Source organism: Alligator sinensis, unplaced genomic scaffold (assembly GCF_000455745.1).
Source record: "Alligator sinensis unplaced genomic scaffold, ASM45574v1 scaffold1197_1, whole genome shotgun sequence".
NCBI classification, from domain to species: Eukaryota; Metazoa; Chordata; order Crocodylia; family Alligatoridae; genus Alligator; species Alligator sinensis.
Window position 1 is genome coordinate 398166 of NW_005842652.1, and position 13377 is coordinate 411542.

A 13377-nucleotide genomic window follows, 5' to 3' on the forward strand; every position below is an offset into this window, starting at 1 on the left:
GTGGGGTCTCCTGGCTGCGCCCCCGGTGCCAAGCGCGGGCTTTTCCCTTCCAGCCCCACCGGGACCAGCCCGGCTCCCGGGAGAGGAGAGGAGAGGAGAAGGAGGCTCCCCTCACCCCAAAGCCCCCTCATTTTTCCTCCCCCTTGACCCCCTCCCCAGCCCCGATGTGCTCGGCCTGCTGATGCTCCTGACAGCGCCCGAGGAAGGCATCGTGCCTTGCGATACCCTTTGATTTTTATTTTATTGTATTTTATTTTTTTATTTGCCGGTCACACCTTTAAATCGTGGGGTTTTAAAAAAATTTTCTGGTGCTGTTTTCTTTTGGCTCGTGCCATCACCTGGACGAGACAGTGACAGGTCTGGGGGAACGGCGCTGTCCGGGAGTGTCAGAGGGGAGCGCAGGTTGCAAGTGTGTCGGGGGCTTGGCGAGGAGGCCTTGACGCTGGGTGTTTTCTTGGAGAGGGTGTGGTGGCAGCAGTGTAGTGCAGCATCCGAACTGAACGTGAGCTGGGCACTGGAGAGGGTGTGGGTGGCGTGGGGGGAGCAGGCCATTCCCTTGTGCCGAGCCACGCAGGGTGCTAGTGTTAAAAGCAAGGTAACACGCAAAGCTTCATGTGCAGGGAAATGGCCATCCCGGAGCCCCCAGGTATAAAATCCATCCGTGAATTAAAACTGAACACACCTCTGCTGCTGCAGTATGGGAAGCCGTCCCTTTGAGCTGCAACATGTTCGTTTTGAAATGCAGCACACCTTGAATGAGACATTGAAGAAGTCATCTTGTTTTTAATTTGTCTTAAGTTTGGGATGAGCACCCCTGTAGGGAGAATTTGGGCCTAAAATTGGCTGCTTGCCGGCTTAAAGGAATGTTTTAAAGATTTGACTTGCATCAGGTATGAAGTAAGTGATATGTCCTTTAACTCATGTTTTGTGTCACATGCTGACTTTTCTGAGTGGTTGAAGTCAGTGTTTAAAGAAAAAAAGTTTTATGCTATTCAGCAGGTAACCAAATTTTCCAGGAAAAGCTTCAGCAAAATCTAAAAGCACTCTTGTACTATGGCAGCATTTACTTTAGAGGCGCTCAAAATAAAAATGTAAAGCTAATTTTTGTGTACTGCCTGCCAGTCTTCCTTCCTACTTAGCTGTAGATAAAAATGAACTTACTGCTTTACCTTTTTTTTTTTTTTTTTTTTTTTTTTTTTTAGAGAGGTATTGTTCTGTGATGGAAGAGCTTATGTAATACTACTTTTTAAGTTATTTTGCCTCTTTTACCCAAGTAAATCTGGAGTAACTTTAATGATGGCAATAGAGTGACTGATGTTAGGACTTTGGACAATGATTTAAATTTGTCTTTTTCTAGTTTACTTGCCTGTATAATAAACCATTTTGCTTACCACACTGTTTATTAAGGTTGGAGGAGCTTATAGCTGGTGAAATTCACTGTTACCTTATAAAATATATTTTGGCAATTTTCTTCCCCCTTTTTCTGAAATACCAGTGAAAAACTGTTGAGCAGCTGTTGCTGAGAGTGCTGTTTCTCAGTTTGTGAACACATCTATACAATTCTTAATTATTCTATCCTTCACTACCCCCTTTCAGTTTCTGCTGTCACTTCCTTTTTTTCTAAAAAAGGCAGTGTTAGAGATTAAATGCTGAAGAGTGCAAAATAAGGTTCGGATGCTGCAAACACGTATTTGCTGATCTACTCAATGAGGTCATTTTATGAAAAGTTGAGTGCGTGTATTAAGTACTTGCAGGGTTGGGTTCTAAATATACTGGCGTTTTCTCTTTGGGCAGCACAAGAAATGAGAAGCAAAAGGTACGCGTTCTGGATTATTAACTTCATTAGTCGCTAGAACACTTTCTACCACAAGAGTAGGTTGTCTATTTGTACTCTTTTAGAAGCAGTAAACTCCTTTCCTCAACAAAGAATTAATTGTATGCTTGTCAAGAAACTTCAAACCTGTAGATATTGAAGATTTATATACTAGAAACTATAAAATTAGCCTCGGCAGTTGATTATTTTTATAACCTGGCTTGCACTGACTGAGTGAAGGACATAAAAAATGGTAGGGTCACAACATGTTTTGTTCATCCACACTTAAAACACTTCTGGGCTATAGCCTTTTGATGATCATTAGAGAAGCAGGTGAATCTCAGTTTTAATACTACTGACAATGCATTATGATATCATATAGCAAGCAAACTGCAACTTATCTTCATGCATGCAGGTACCTCTGACCTGAAGTGCTTGTCAGAGCTCTGTGGATGCCAGCACTGTGAAAATCTGAGCACAGCTTGCAAAGTCTGTGGTGTGTTGTGATAGAAAAAGACAGAAGCTTTTTCAGCATCTTCTTGTGGTTCCCGTTGTCCAAAAAATAAGTTGGTTGGTTTTTCATCTGGGAAAAAGGTAGTAGTAGTAAAAAAAGGCACAAATGCAGCAGGACATTTCAGTGACATTTTCTGCATTCTGTGACTGTGGTGGTGTACCTTCTTGATGTCAGAGCAGGCAATGTAATGAAAAATCGCTGGTGATTATAGTGGTGGTGAGAAATGAATGTCCTGTGGAGGCCTTGCAGTAAATAAGGTAACCTTTTCTTTTTTTCTTCAGGAAGAACTTGTATTAGGCACTAATAGGTTTTAATCTTAAATTGGGGGAGGGGAGAGAGAGAAATGGATTGTAGTGTCAAAAAATAAAGTTTTGTCCAATGGCAGAAGTTAGAAATGTCATGTCATGCTCATCTTGTACTCATCTGTTTTTTTAAGATGGCTCTACATGTGTCTGTTGCTTATAACTTTTAGGTGGTTCTCAAAGGATTTTTCTTCTTTAAAGTTTATCTAGCTTTCTTTTCTTTTTCAAGTAGGGTTCCAAGCTAACTATAGTTCAGCTATGTTTCCCATGCTGGCTGTTAGAATGGAATACATGCTACATTATTTATCTGTTATACACTTTTTATTTTCTCCTGGAGAAAATAGACTTAATTTTTTTTTCTGCGTATTAGAAGATTTAGATTGACATCAAGACATTTATGCCTTTGGTTCATTAGACATGATTAATACATCAACCCTACATCATTTGTAGTAGGCAGCTTAAAAAAAAAATAGTTCTGAAACAGGCATTATTTTGTTGTGTGTGTTTGTCACTACTGAAACATCAGTCAGTCTTCGAACTGTAGTACTTCCTGCTAGTTGTAAACTATGCAAAAGCTTCTATAAAGGCTTGCAGAGGATATTTTGATGAGCTAAAAACCTCTGTCTTCATTATGCGTAGCTGCTTAGTGTCTCTTTCTTTGTATGAGCAGTTGGGGCTTCAAGAAATGATGAGAAAATCAGGAAATAAACAATATACGTATAAGATGGAAGAGGAGGGAGCATGTCAGGCCACTATATCCACCATGTTAAAACAATCTTACTTTAACAGTAAGCCTCTTCATTCAGTTCTTATTATTCTTACAAGCATCATAAATGCTGCTGTAGGAAGCTTGAAGCGTGAGGACTAATAGGTTGTGAGAATATCCTATGAGAAGGTTTATTGCTGGAGCTCATGCTATATTTAGGTGCTGGTCTCCATAATTTGCGGCCCCTTCCGGTCCTATGTTCTGTTTACCATTAGTTGGTGATTCACGATGCTGAATTACTTTACAAAGATAATTAATAACATCCCAGAGGAGTAAAAGTATTCCATTAATTAACAACCTTTTGTGGAGTACTGACATACTTGGAACACTGTATTTTCCTGTTTACAATAGTGCATTAGAAGAATTACTTGGGTGGATATTATGGTCCATCAGGGTGTTTCGTTCAGAACACAGCTCGCTGATCTTGGAGAAAAGGTGACCATAATATCTGTTTGTCTATGTTCTTGATTGCTTATCTTATGCCCATACACACTCCTTACCAGAAGTTTGTATGTTTTATCCCTTTGTCATCTTATGATGCACCCCTTCAAATACACAACAGCACATCAATGTGTGATGCTAGCAGAAGACGAGCTAATGTCACCAAGGTTGTCTACGTAGTGGTGTTATGCTGCTGTTCATTTTTGTTTCAGACTTCAAATAAGTTTAAAAAATTTTTTTTTTTATAAAAAGCTCATTTTTCAGACAGTGGTTTGAATAATTGGTAAATGGCTTCCACAGTGGTTTATAAAGGGCCCCCAGCCACTACTCCCTTTAGTGCTGAAGTACAAGTTGAAGGGACTGTGGGTCTCTATATTTGGTGCTGAATTAATATACATTCATTATATCCAAGTGTCTTCATGAAACATGCTCCAATAATTAATTTTTGGAGGTCTGGATGCAGGCAAGTTGCCAGTGCATCCATCCAAAACTGGACCTCCCATCATTTTAGATGCATATGAGCTGAAATGGCAATAAATAGTAAATGTTTGCTCAGACTGTATAAAATAGTGTTGCTGCACTGCAGGAGATGTATTGTGGGAGAAACATGGGTTCATTCCCATAATAACGTAGAAAAATATAATAAATAATAAGTAAAGGTTCTTCACGCCTTTAGCTGATCACACTTAGTGAAAAGTCATCATGTAAATCTTATCATCACAGTTAGGTGGTAGACAGTATTGACAGTGGGAGCTTATGGCTAGTAGGGATACATATCTACTTCTCTTTGACAGAGACCTATTTGTTCCATGACTGTAAATCAAAGTCTAAAGACGCAAAGCAATTTGTGAACTGAACAGGACACACAACACCATCATTTGCTAAGAGTTTCAGTGTTTTACACTTTATAACACATCACTTGAAAAAACATACTTAAATGGTTTTCAGTTTGCATTGGCTTTTAACTTTATAGAAAGAAAGTTATTTACATAGTAAATCAAAGTTGTAAGCTGAAGTTTAGACAAAGTGGAAAACATGGTATTGCAAAATAGTTACTATCTAACATCTAGAATTGTTCTCATTCAAAGAGACATAGTAATCTCTGACCAAATTAGCTGTATGTCGTCTCAGAAATTTTGCTAATTTCTGACCAAATTAGCCATAGCTGTCTCAGAAATTTTTAGCGCTTCCTGTATTTTAATTTATAGATGTGCCATTTTAGGGACATTTTCACCAAAATACTTCTTTCCTTTCCTGTCTGCTTCTCTTTGACATCTGATATAATTTTTCTGGGAAGTGCCCGCTTCTTCTTTTTTGTGACACCAGTTTGGGGGTAGATTATATCTTGTGCAATGATAGTGCTTAAAACTAATGAGGCTAGTTTCCTTGTCAAAACTCTTGGGCAGTTAAATACTGAATTATTACATGTGAGACGCACTTTGTTATTATGGGTGGTTTTTATCTTCCAGTTCATGTCCAGTAGCTACTTGTTCTGACTGATAACATTCTCCTGCTTGCTTGCTCTTTCTCTCTTGCTGTTTTTTTTTCAGTTGCCATTGTGTGATACAGCCGTTCTCTAACAGACATCACTTGTTGAACAATACCTTCTTTTCCCATGTATTCTTAGAACAGATGTTCACCTGACTCATCTGCTATTTCTTTGCTAGTACCCTCCATTTCCCTCTGTTAGGGAAAATGGATTCTTACCCCTCAACTTGGTATGAGTTTCCACATCCCACACTGGTGCTTTGAATTGGTTATCAAAAATATTTTATTTCCCATGGAGTATCGAAGTAGTGACAGCAAGAAAATATCAGTACTTTGGGGAAATGAATGGTTTAGAGTATGTCAAATTTGTAAATGGAGTTCATGCTTCAGGGAGGGCTTAATTTTGCCATCAGCAGCTCAAAACTTTCTCCTGCACATAGTTGCATAAGTCATCTCCTTAGATAATTTGCCTGGAGGAGGAGAAGGAGGTGATGGTGAGATTCGTATAGTTTGCTGGTTAAGAGCACTTACGCAGAAAGTGATACCAAGGAGTTAAATCAGCTAGAGGGAGTACAAACTTGTGTCTCTGGCCTCCCAGGAGAGTCCTCTGCCTGTAGGCCTTGCTGGACTGGACACATTTAATTGAAGGACTGTTTATTCATTTTGCATCAAAGACTCATTGGATAAAATGGGTAAACACTGAGGGAGAAGGCTCTGGAGCCCAGAACTGCCTCCTTCTAGAGGAGTACCTTATACAGACATGAGAATCTTGTTCACTCTCACTTATATGCTCTCTCTCTTGCTCTCACTATTTCTCTTTGGCCCCATGAATGTTAAATATTGACTGTGCTGTGGTATGGTTTCTACTGGAAGGGTAGAAAGACCTTGCAGAATATTGGAGACCAGTGGGCACAATTCCCATTTTTCTCTAGAACTGCATCAATCAAAAGGTTTCCTGTCTCAAGGACCTGGAACTGAGGTCTTCCACTTCCTGGGCAAGTCCTCTTGCCAGTAGCCTGTTATACAAGCTGTTATCATCTGCTCCTGCAGACTTTTTCAGTTAAAGTGGCCATAGCTGTTATGTTGTGGGCTGAACTCAGTGCTTTTGGTGTATGTTACAGGTGCTATGAGCATGTCTACTGGATTGAGTTTCTAAGGGAACTTCAGCATAGGGGCACCCAATTTTTGAATGCCAAATTCATGAGACTGGTACTGAGATGCTCCAGCTAGCATAAATGGCAACATTTTAGGAGTCTGTGTAACTTTAGGCACCAGAGTTTTCACTGCTAAGCAGGCAAGACTATAAATTGCCCTCTTATACTTAGGCACCCAAATTCTGCCTAAGTTACCCTCGTCCCCGAAATAACGTTAATATGACCTTTACAAGCCAAACAGAAAACTTAAAAAAACAAAAAACCGTGTGTGTGTGTGTGTGTATGTATGTATGTATATCTAGTGCACAGTCCATCTACAATGCATCACTCATGGATGACTAGGTAGTCCTCTCATCTTGTTGGGACTGAGCAAAGTAATTATGCTAGGTGGATTCACCGTGTTAAATTTAAATTGTTCATAGAACCCATTTTCTAGAGGAAAGGTCTAAAAAATTGGAAGAAAATGCATGAATCGATTTGTTGAAAAGCAGGCATCTTTTAGTAAAACTATTAATTATAATGCTAGTGTAGATAAAAAAATAACAATGGATTATTGTTTAGGAGCAGAAGAGAATAACTCCTTATTTATTTAAAAAAATATTTCTGGGGGTGGAAGGTTGGTGTAGGTGGTGATTTATTACTTTTTATGCTGACATGTCAAATTTTTAGAAGATATTTTAATCAGTATGTTCTGTCCTAAAGACAATTGCTAACAAATTGTCACTCATTTTCTATTTAAATGTAACTTAATTTGTATTCACATCTTGTCAAAGATGCTGAGGGCATTTAGATACTGTGCTATTCTAAAATTCCAAGCAACAAATGTTGCACATCACCATGGTAATGTTTGTGTGGGAGGAAGGGTAAAGTCAGAAGCTGAGTTTAGTATAACGTGTTCACTGCCACTAGGAGCTGCCTGTTCTTTGAAGTATGTAGTTCTTTATGCATATGCTTAATTAATAATATGATGCGGTCAATGCTGCTAATGGCTTGATGCTAAAAAGAAGAGAAAAAAGCTGCTTAACTGACTTGTAAACCACTCATAAAATCAAAGCTATGAGGATATTGTTTGGATTTAGGAAAAATAATAACTTATCAAAACCTACTGAGACTACCAGTGTAAGAACAATGTGGAAAGATCCATAACACCTTTGGCATGTGTTTTGTACTGGAGTTGCATATTAAAAATGCTGCATTAAAGTAGTTCTTCACCTGTTGCCTTCTTGCCAAGTTATACCTGAAATGTTTTGGGTTTTGTTTTGTCTAGAAATTTTATTCATACTGTCATCTATGCAGAATGAATAATTAGACCTGATGCATAATGAGACCTGAGACCAAAATTAGCTATGCTAGCTTATTTTGTTAAAATACTTTTTGCTTCCTTACTACTAGCAGTGATGAATACAACCATGGACAGGCAGCTCAGTGTTTTACCCACTGTATCTCAAATTGTGATCACAATTGCTGGCAACAGCTTGCCTATATACTAACACTCCACAGCCACAAACAGTAAGGGAAAAAAGATGTGTGGACCAATGAACTTTGCTGTTACAACCAGGCAGAAATATTTATGTGCATTTAGAAAGACTGACTGGGGCAGGTGCAAGTAATTTAATTTCAATTTAAGATTTTTTTTTTAATCTTGCTATCTAGCTCATCTCTTTGTGGTGAAGCAGGAACATTTGGATGTCTGGGTGATGGACATTCTTTTAAAGAAAAAACTTTTTTTAGGTTAAATGATTTCAATCAGAAAAAAAAATGTCAGATTAAAACCAAAAAAAGAAACTAAAAATAATTGTTATTAATACTGAAGTAGCTTAATTTTCTATAGAGGAAGGATGATTTAGAACCACTTGGATTTCTTCAAATCCAAGCCAGATTCTAGTGATTTGCATATATTGCACTTCTGTTTGAAATGAAAGCTGATGATTTCAGTCCATTTCTTACTGGGTTTGTAACCATGCTGCAGAATCACAAATATGCGAAAGTTTGAAAGCAGGCTCATCAAAGGGCCAAGAAGCAGAAGGGGCCTGGATTATAAACTGATCTCTCCAAATCAGCCTCCCAGGCTCCTGATGAATTTATATGAATGCACAGATTCAATCTTGGAGTTCTCAGTCTGTCTCCCTTTATGAATATGAACATCAGGTTGTCAACCGCAGAATCATTTCAGCTGCAGTATATGTGAAATGTAAGGAGCATCTCCAGTGGAGGTGTTTCAGGATTTTACTTGGGTTGTGTGCAGTCCATCCTTTGCAAAACACTCAACTCATTTGTTTCTTAAAAGGCTCATTTTTGTTTCCTGAGAATAAGTTGGGTAGGGGCTATGAAAGACTTTATCTCATGAAAGTGGGTTGCTATTCTTTATGCTGTCATCTGTTCAGCCAATGGAGCTATTTGTTAGCTACATATTTACTAAAGACTGCATTATCCACCTGCTGTGTTGGACTATTCAGTTAGCATTCAGTTATCTGCTTACCATTTTTATTTTTTAAGGATAACATTTTGTTATGTGACCCAGTATTATGGTAAGACTGAGGCTTTGTTTCTGAATGCATCACACTGCACTAACTTGGAACCAGCAGACTAATCTGTGTGATCTGAAACACATGTGCTGATGATAATTTGAAGGATATCCTGATGCTTAATTTTAGGTTCTTGAGTCAAGTGGGAGTGAACAGTCATGAACTGATGTAGACTAGGAGAACATTGGAAGCAGCAGTTTCCAAAGTATTTTTATTAAATGCAATTTTTTTCTGGAAAAATATTAGAGAGATTTCACCAAAAAGTAAGAAAATACCAGGAAAGAAGCATTCTTGCGTTTTAGGCATAACAGAGTGAGAGAACCCTGTGGAACACACGTCTAAGAAAGTTGCAATCCCTGTGCACAATTGTATGGGCTAAGACTACTTAGAATTTCCTTTTTCTGTTATTTGAAGGTAGGATTCAGACAGATGAAGTAACATGCACTTTGAATTTCTGTACTTGAATATATGTGCAAAATATATCAAACCCAAATTTAAATCTGAAAATAAGTAGCCTGTAAGCCTGATCTGAATAGATTTTTGAGACCCAGTACTTTGAGAGACATCATGGTTAATCCCCCTTGCTAGTGGCATTTGTACAGCGTAATCTGTTAATTCTCTCTGTAAGCAAATGAGCAAAATGTAAAACTTAATCATTTTTTTTCTTCTTGAAGAGGAATAATAAAATATTGTATTAAGATTATGATGGAATTAAACTTTAGGTCTCACTTGAAATTTTCTAATTTCCAGGGGCTTCTAAAAGTTGTAATTTTCTGTAAAATGTGTTCAGATCTTGTAGTTTTAGTACTTTAAAGGTAAATTGTACCCAAATTTGATTTTTTTTCCCTTTTTTTTTAAATAGGACAGTTATTTCCTAGTTCTAATCTGCAGTATGAGTTTCAGCCACTTGTTACAAAGTGTTGTGTGATATTAATAAGCCTCTTTAGAAAAACTATCTCCTTCTACATGGAGATCCAGAAAGAGTCACAGCCTCTTTTTATAGTCATTTAAAGTAGTTTTAATGATGATTTATCTTAATTTCTACTTATTAATTTCCAAGTCTCCACAGTACTGCTTAATGAATTGAAACAATGCAGATGTTTTCATTGTGACTTTCTCTAAAGAAATAATTTTTATAGTTTGTCCTTGCTTGCTGTAAAACATTTTGGATTAAAGTGTGCTCAGCTGTGCTCTGGTGCAATTTGCAATGATGCCGAGAATATTTTGTTATTGACTTCAATTAACTTCACTGGATACACAATCAGGATAATAATCTAAGTATTATCATTTTTATATTACTGTTTTAGCTTCTCCATTTCTTGTGGACAACTTGGAAAACCTGAATGCACTGATAATGGTTTAAAAATAAGGAAAACCTCACTGACTGTAGCCTTGATATTAAAGGAATCTATTATAGTCACTTGACAACTTTGTCCTTCTAAAATAGGTAGACATGCATTTTTAAAACTGCCTGGAGAAACTAGTTTAGACTGACAAGTCTTGAGCATCTTCAATGCAAATTTTTGAGTGGTTTTGACACACACTAGGTATCAACAGTTGAATATTAATTCTAATCTTTTTGAGTTTTAAAAATCTACTTGCACATCCCTCATTTGTGACTTCTCTGCTGTGTTTTTTTGTTTTGTTTTGTTTTGTTTTGTTTTGTTTTTTTGGAGGTGGAAGGAGGATCCAGGGGGAACCCGTGGGTTATTTTCTTCTCTATTTCTAAACTGGCACAGTTCAACCATAACCCTTTTACATTTTTTTACCCATCTTTTGAAGCAGCTGAGGTAATTGCATGGGATTGTAGTGTTCTGTATGCAAGTTTTCTGAAAATGTGGTTGTTTTTGCAGTTACAGCACACCATTAATTGGTATACTATTGTAGCCATTTGAGGTCTCTATCTCATTTACCATCTTGTTCTGCTTTGTCATCTGTGTTTTGACAAACTACTTATTACTTAACTTTTCAAATGAGCAGATACGGCTCAACCTGTTGTAGACTGAGTAGGAAAATATGACTGTCTGAACAGACATTGTCAAATTTAGACTATTTACTGGAGTTGCAAGAGAGCCCCTTTGCAACAGATAAAATGGGTTCTTCTTATTTTGTGATTAGGAAATGTGCTGAAATTACGAGGCAAAAATCTTCAGTTTTCAGAGCTAGCTACAATTTCAAAGTACTAAAAAAACTAACAGTAATGGTAATAGTAGAATTCAGTACCAGAAAGACAGAGAGAGGTGGTAAAGTTGCAGAGCCAAATGTGATTACCTTGACCTGGATTAACCAACAGATTTATGAAGAGTCAGTTTTCCTGGCCAAAATGATGTTAGTTATAGATGTGTGTTTATGAATTTTATTAACCAATAGGAATTGGATGGAGATTGCTAGCCATCTCAATGTAAGCCTCTGCACAGCCATTGAACAATGATATGTATCTACTAACTTGGACCCTGATTATAGCTATGACTGTATAAAGTTGGCTATACTTGTAAGCGAGTAGAACAATAAAGCCTTTATCCTTTTGAATGTTAGAATTTAATGCAGATCTGATCGTAAGTTGCCTAGCACAGTGGTATTCAGAGTTACTGTTATGATATTTAAAAATCCTACTGTAATACACGCATTAAAGAGGGCAGAGTTCATGTTACTTTATCATGTTCCAAGGGACCGATTCTGCATTGAGCATGCTGAACAATACACTTCTGCAATTGCATTCACTAATGTGAACCATTCTCCTTTTTTGATTTCACTTAAGCTCCACATGGGTGCAGGGGGTCTAGGATAACATATGCCACTGAAATTACACCCATGTGGCTAGTTAAATTTACACCACAGCCCATGTCTAGTGTAAAAATGCAGATCTTCCTAAAGAAATTCCATGATTTAAAATACTTTCACATCTAACTTGTTGATTAGCTGAGTTCAATATGGTGACTCATGTTAACTAAGCAGCTGCTTGTCCAGCATTGATCAGCAAAGTACACTACCAGTCATTGCTTGCACTAGGGGTGGCCAACCTGTGGCACAGGTACCACAAGTGGCATGGGCAGCCTCTGTGTGGCACACGGTTGATTGGCGAGTAGATAGTTTGCATAGTGGCAGATAAGGCAGAAAGCAGAGCAGCAGCTTGGTCAGGGAGCAGAAAGCAGGGGTCGAGGCAGGGAGCAGAAAGCTAGTCAGCAGGCTGTATAAGAGATTGGAGTGGTATTTGGGTAAGGCGCATGGGTAATTTGTGACATATCTGCCAAAAGGGTAGCCCCCACTGGCTTATACCCTCCTGAAAAACATTTAGATGGGCCTCATGAAAAGCATGATCTACTTGGCCAATTTGACTATGCTTGGTGGTGATCTGTAAATGCATTTACAGGAAAGTCACTAAATACATTGATAGTATTGGATTTATGTTGCTTTCACAGTGGTCCAGGAAACATGTCCGAGGCAAAAATTCATGTGAGTGATACCTTTTTTGGGATCAGCCGCATGTCTTGTCTCTTTTCCAACCCTGGCCCCAAAAAAGTTATCACCCACAAGCATTCTTGCCTTTCACTAAATTTATTATGATTACTATATGTTGCATTATGCACAGTTTAAGATCTATAAAGGTGCTTGGGAGTGTTCAATTTACCTTTTAAACATAAATATGTTGCTGTTCTTTTCCCTGCAAGCTCCAGCTCGTGTGACTGTAACCCATTCCTGCAATTTACTTTGCTTTGTGACTGCACAATTGCTCAGAAGAACTTCATTTCTGGATGGTTGTTTGTATATCTCAGCCTGTTATGTTTCCTCGTCCATCCATAGTTGGTTGCATCTACAGCTCTGTCAGTTGTAAAATATTCTTCATTTCCATTTACCTTTTTAATATGTATCTCGTGCTTTTGAAGCAACTATTTTTATGCTTCCCTCTGCATAGAATATTTCTCCTAGCTGTTCCTCCTTTCTGCACACAATCTCTCCTTTCCCTTCCTCATCTGTTCAGTTCTTTGCTCTGTGTTCTCTCTTGTCTGGTTATTGCTTGGCCTTAAAAAATAAATGTCGTTTTCACAGTGGCATTTCTAACCTCTTCTTCATATTTGAAACGCTAACCTACTTCCTCATGATTTTATCCTGCATTTCTTGTGTACTATCCGTAAAATACTTGTATGCTTTCTCATTCCTATGCTTCCAGTCCCCTTGAGCATAAAACACTGAGCAGACAAGCCCTTTTCCCCCTTTAGCTAATGCATCTCCTATGATTTTTTCTGTTTCACAGTTTCATAGTGCTTAGGATCAAAGGGGACCTAAACAGATCATCAGATCCGACCCCCTGCCCTGGGCAGGGGGTCAGACCTGCCCAGGGCAGGTCCGACCCCCCCCAGCCCCCTCCAGCCTTCT

General features: G+C 38.2%; 1 protein-coding gene across 1 annotated transcript in view; it reads left to right on the plus strand.

The window, feature by feature from the left end:
* Nucleotides 1–569: 569 nt before the first annotated feature.
* The window catches only part of CDC42SE2 (CDC42 small effector 2), a 121376-nt gene continuing 108568 nt past the window's right edge, over nucleotides 570–13377 (plus strand). The window contains exon 1 of the mRNA XM_025215568.1: nucleotides 570–897. The gene's annotated coding sequence lies outside the window, so the exon portion shown is untranslated. The remainder of the gene's footprint in view (nucleotides 898–13377) is intronic.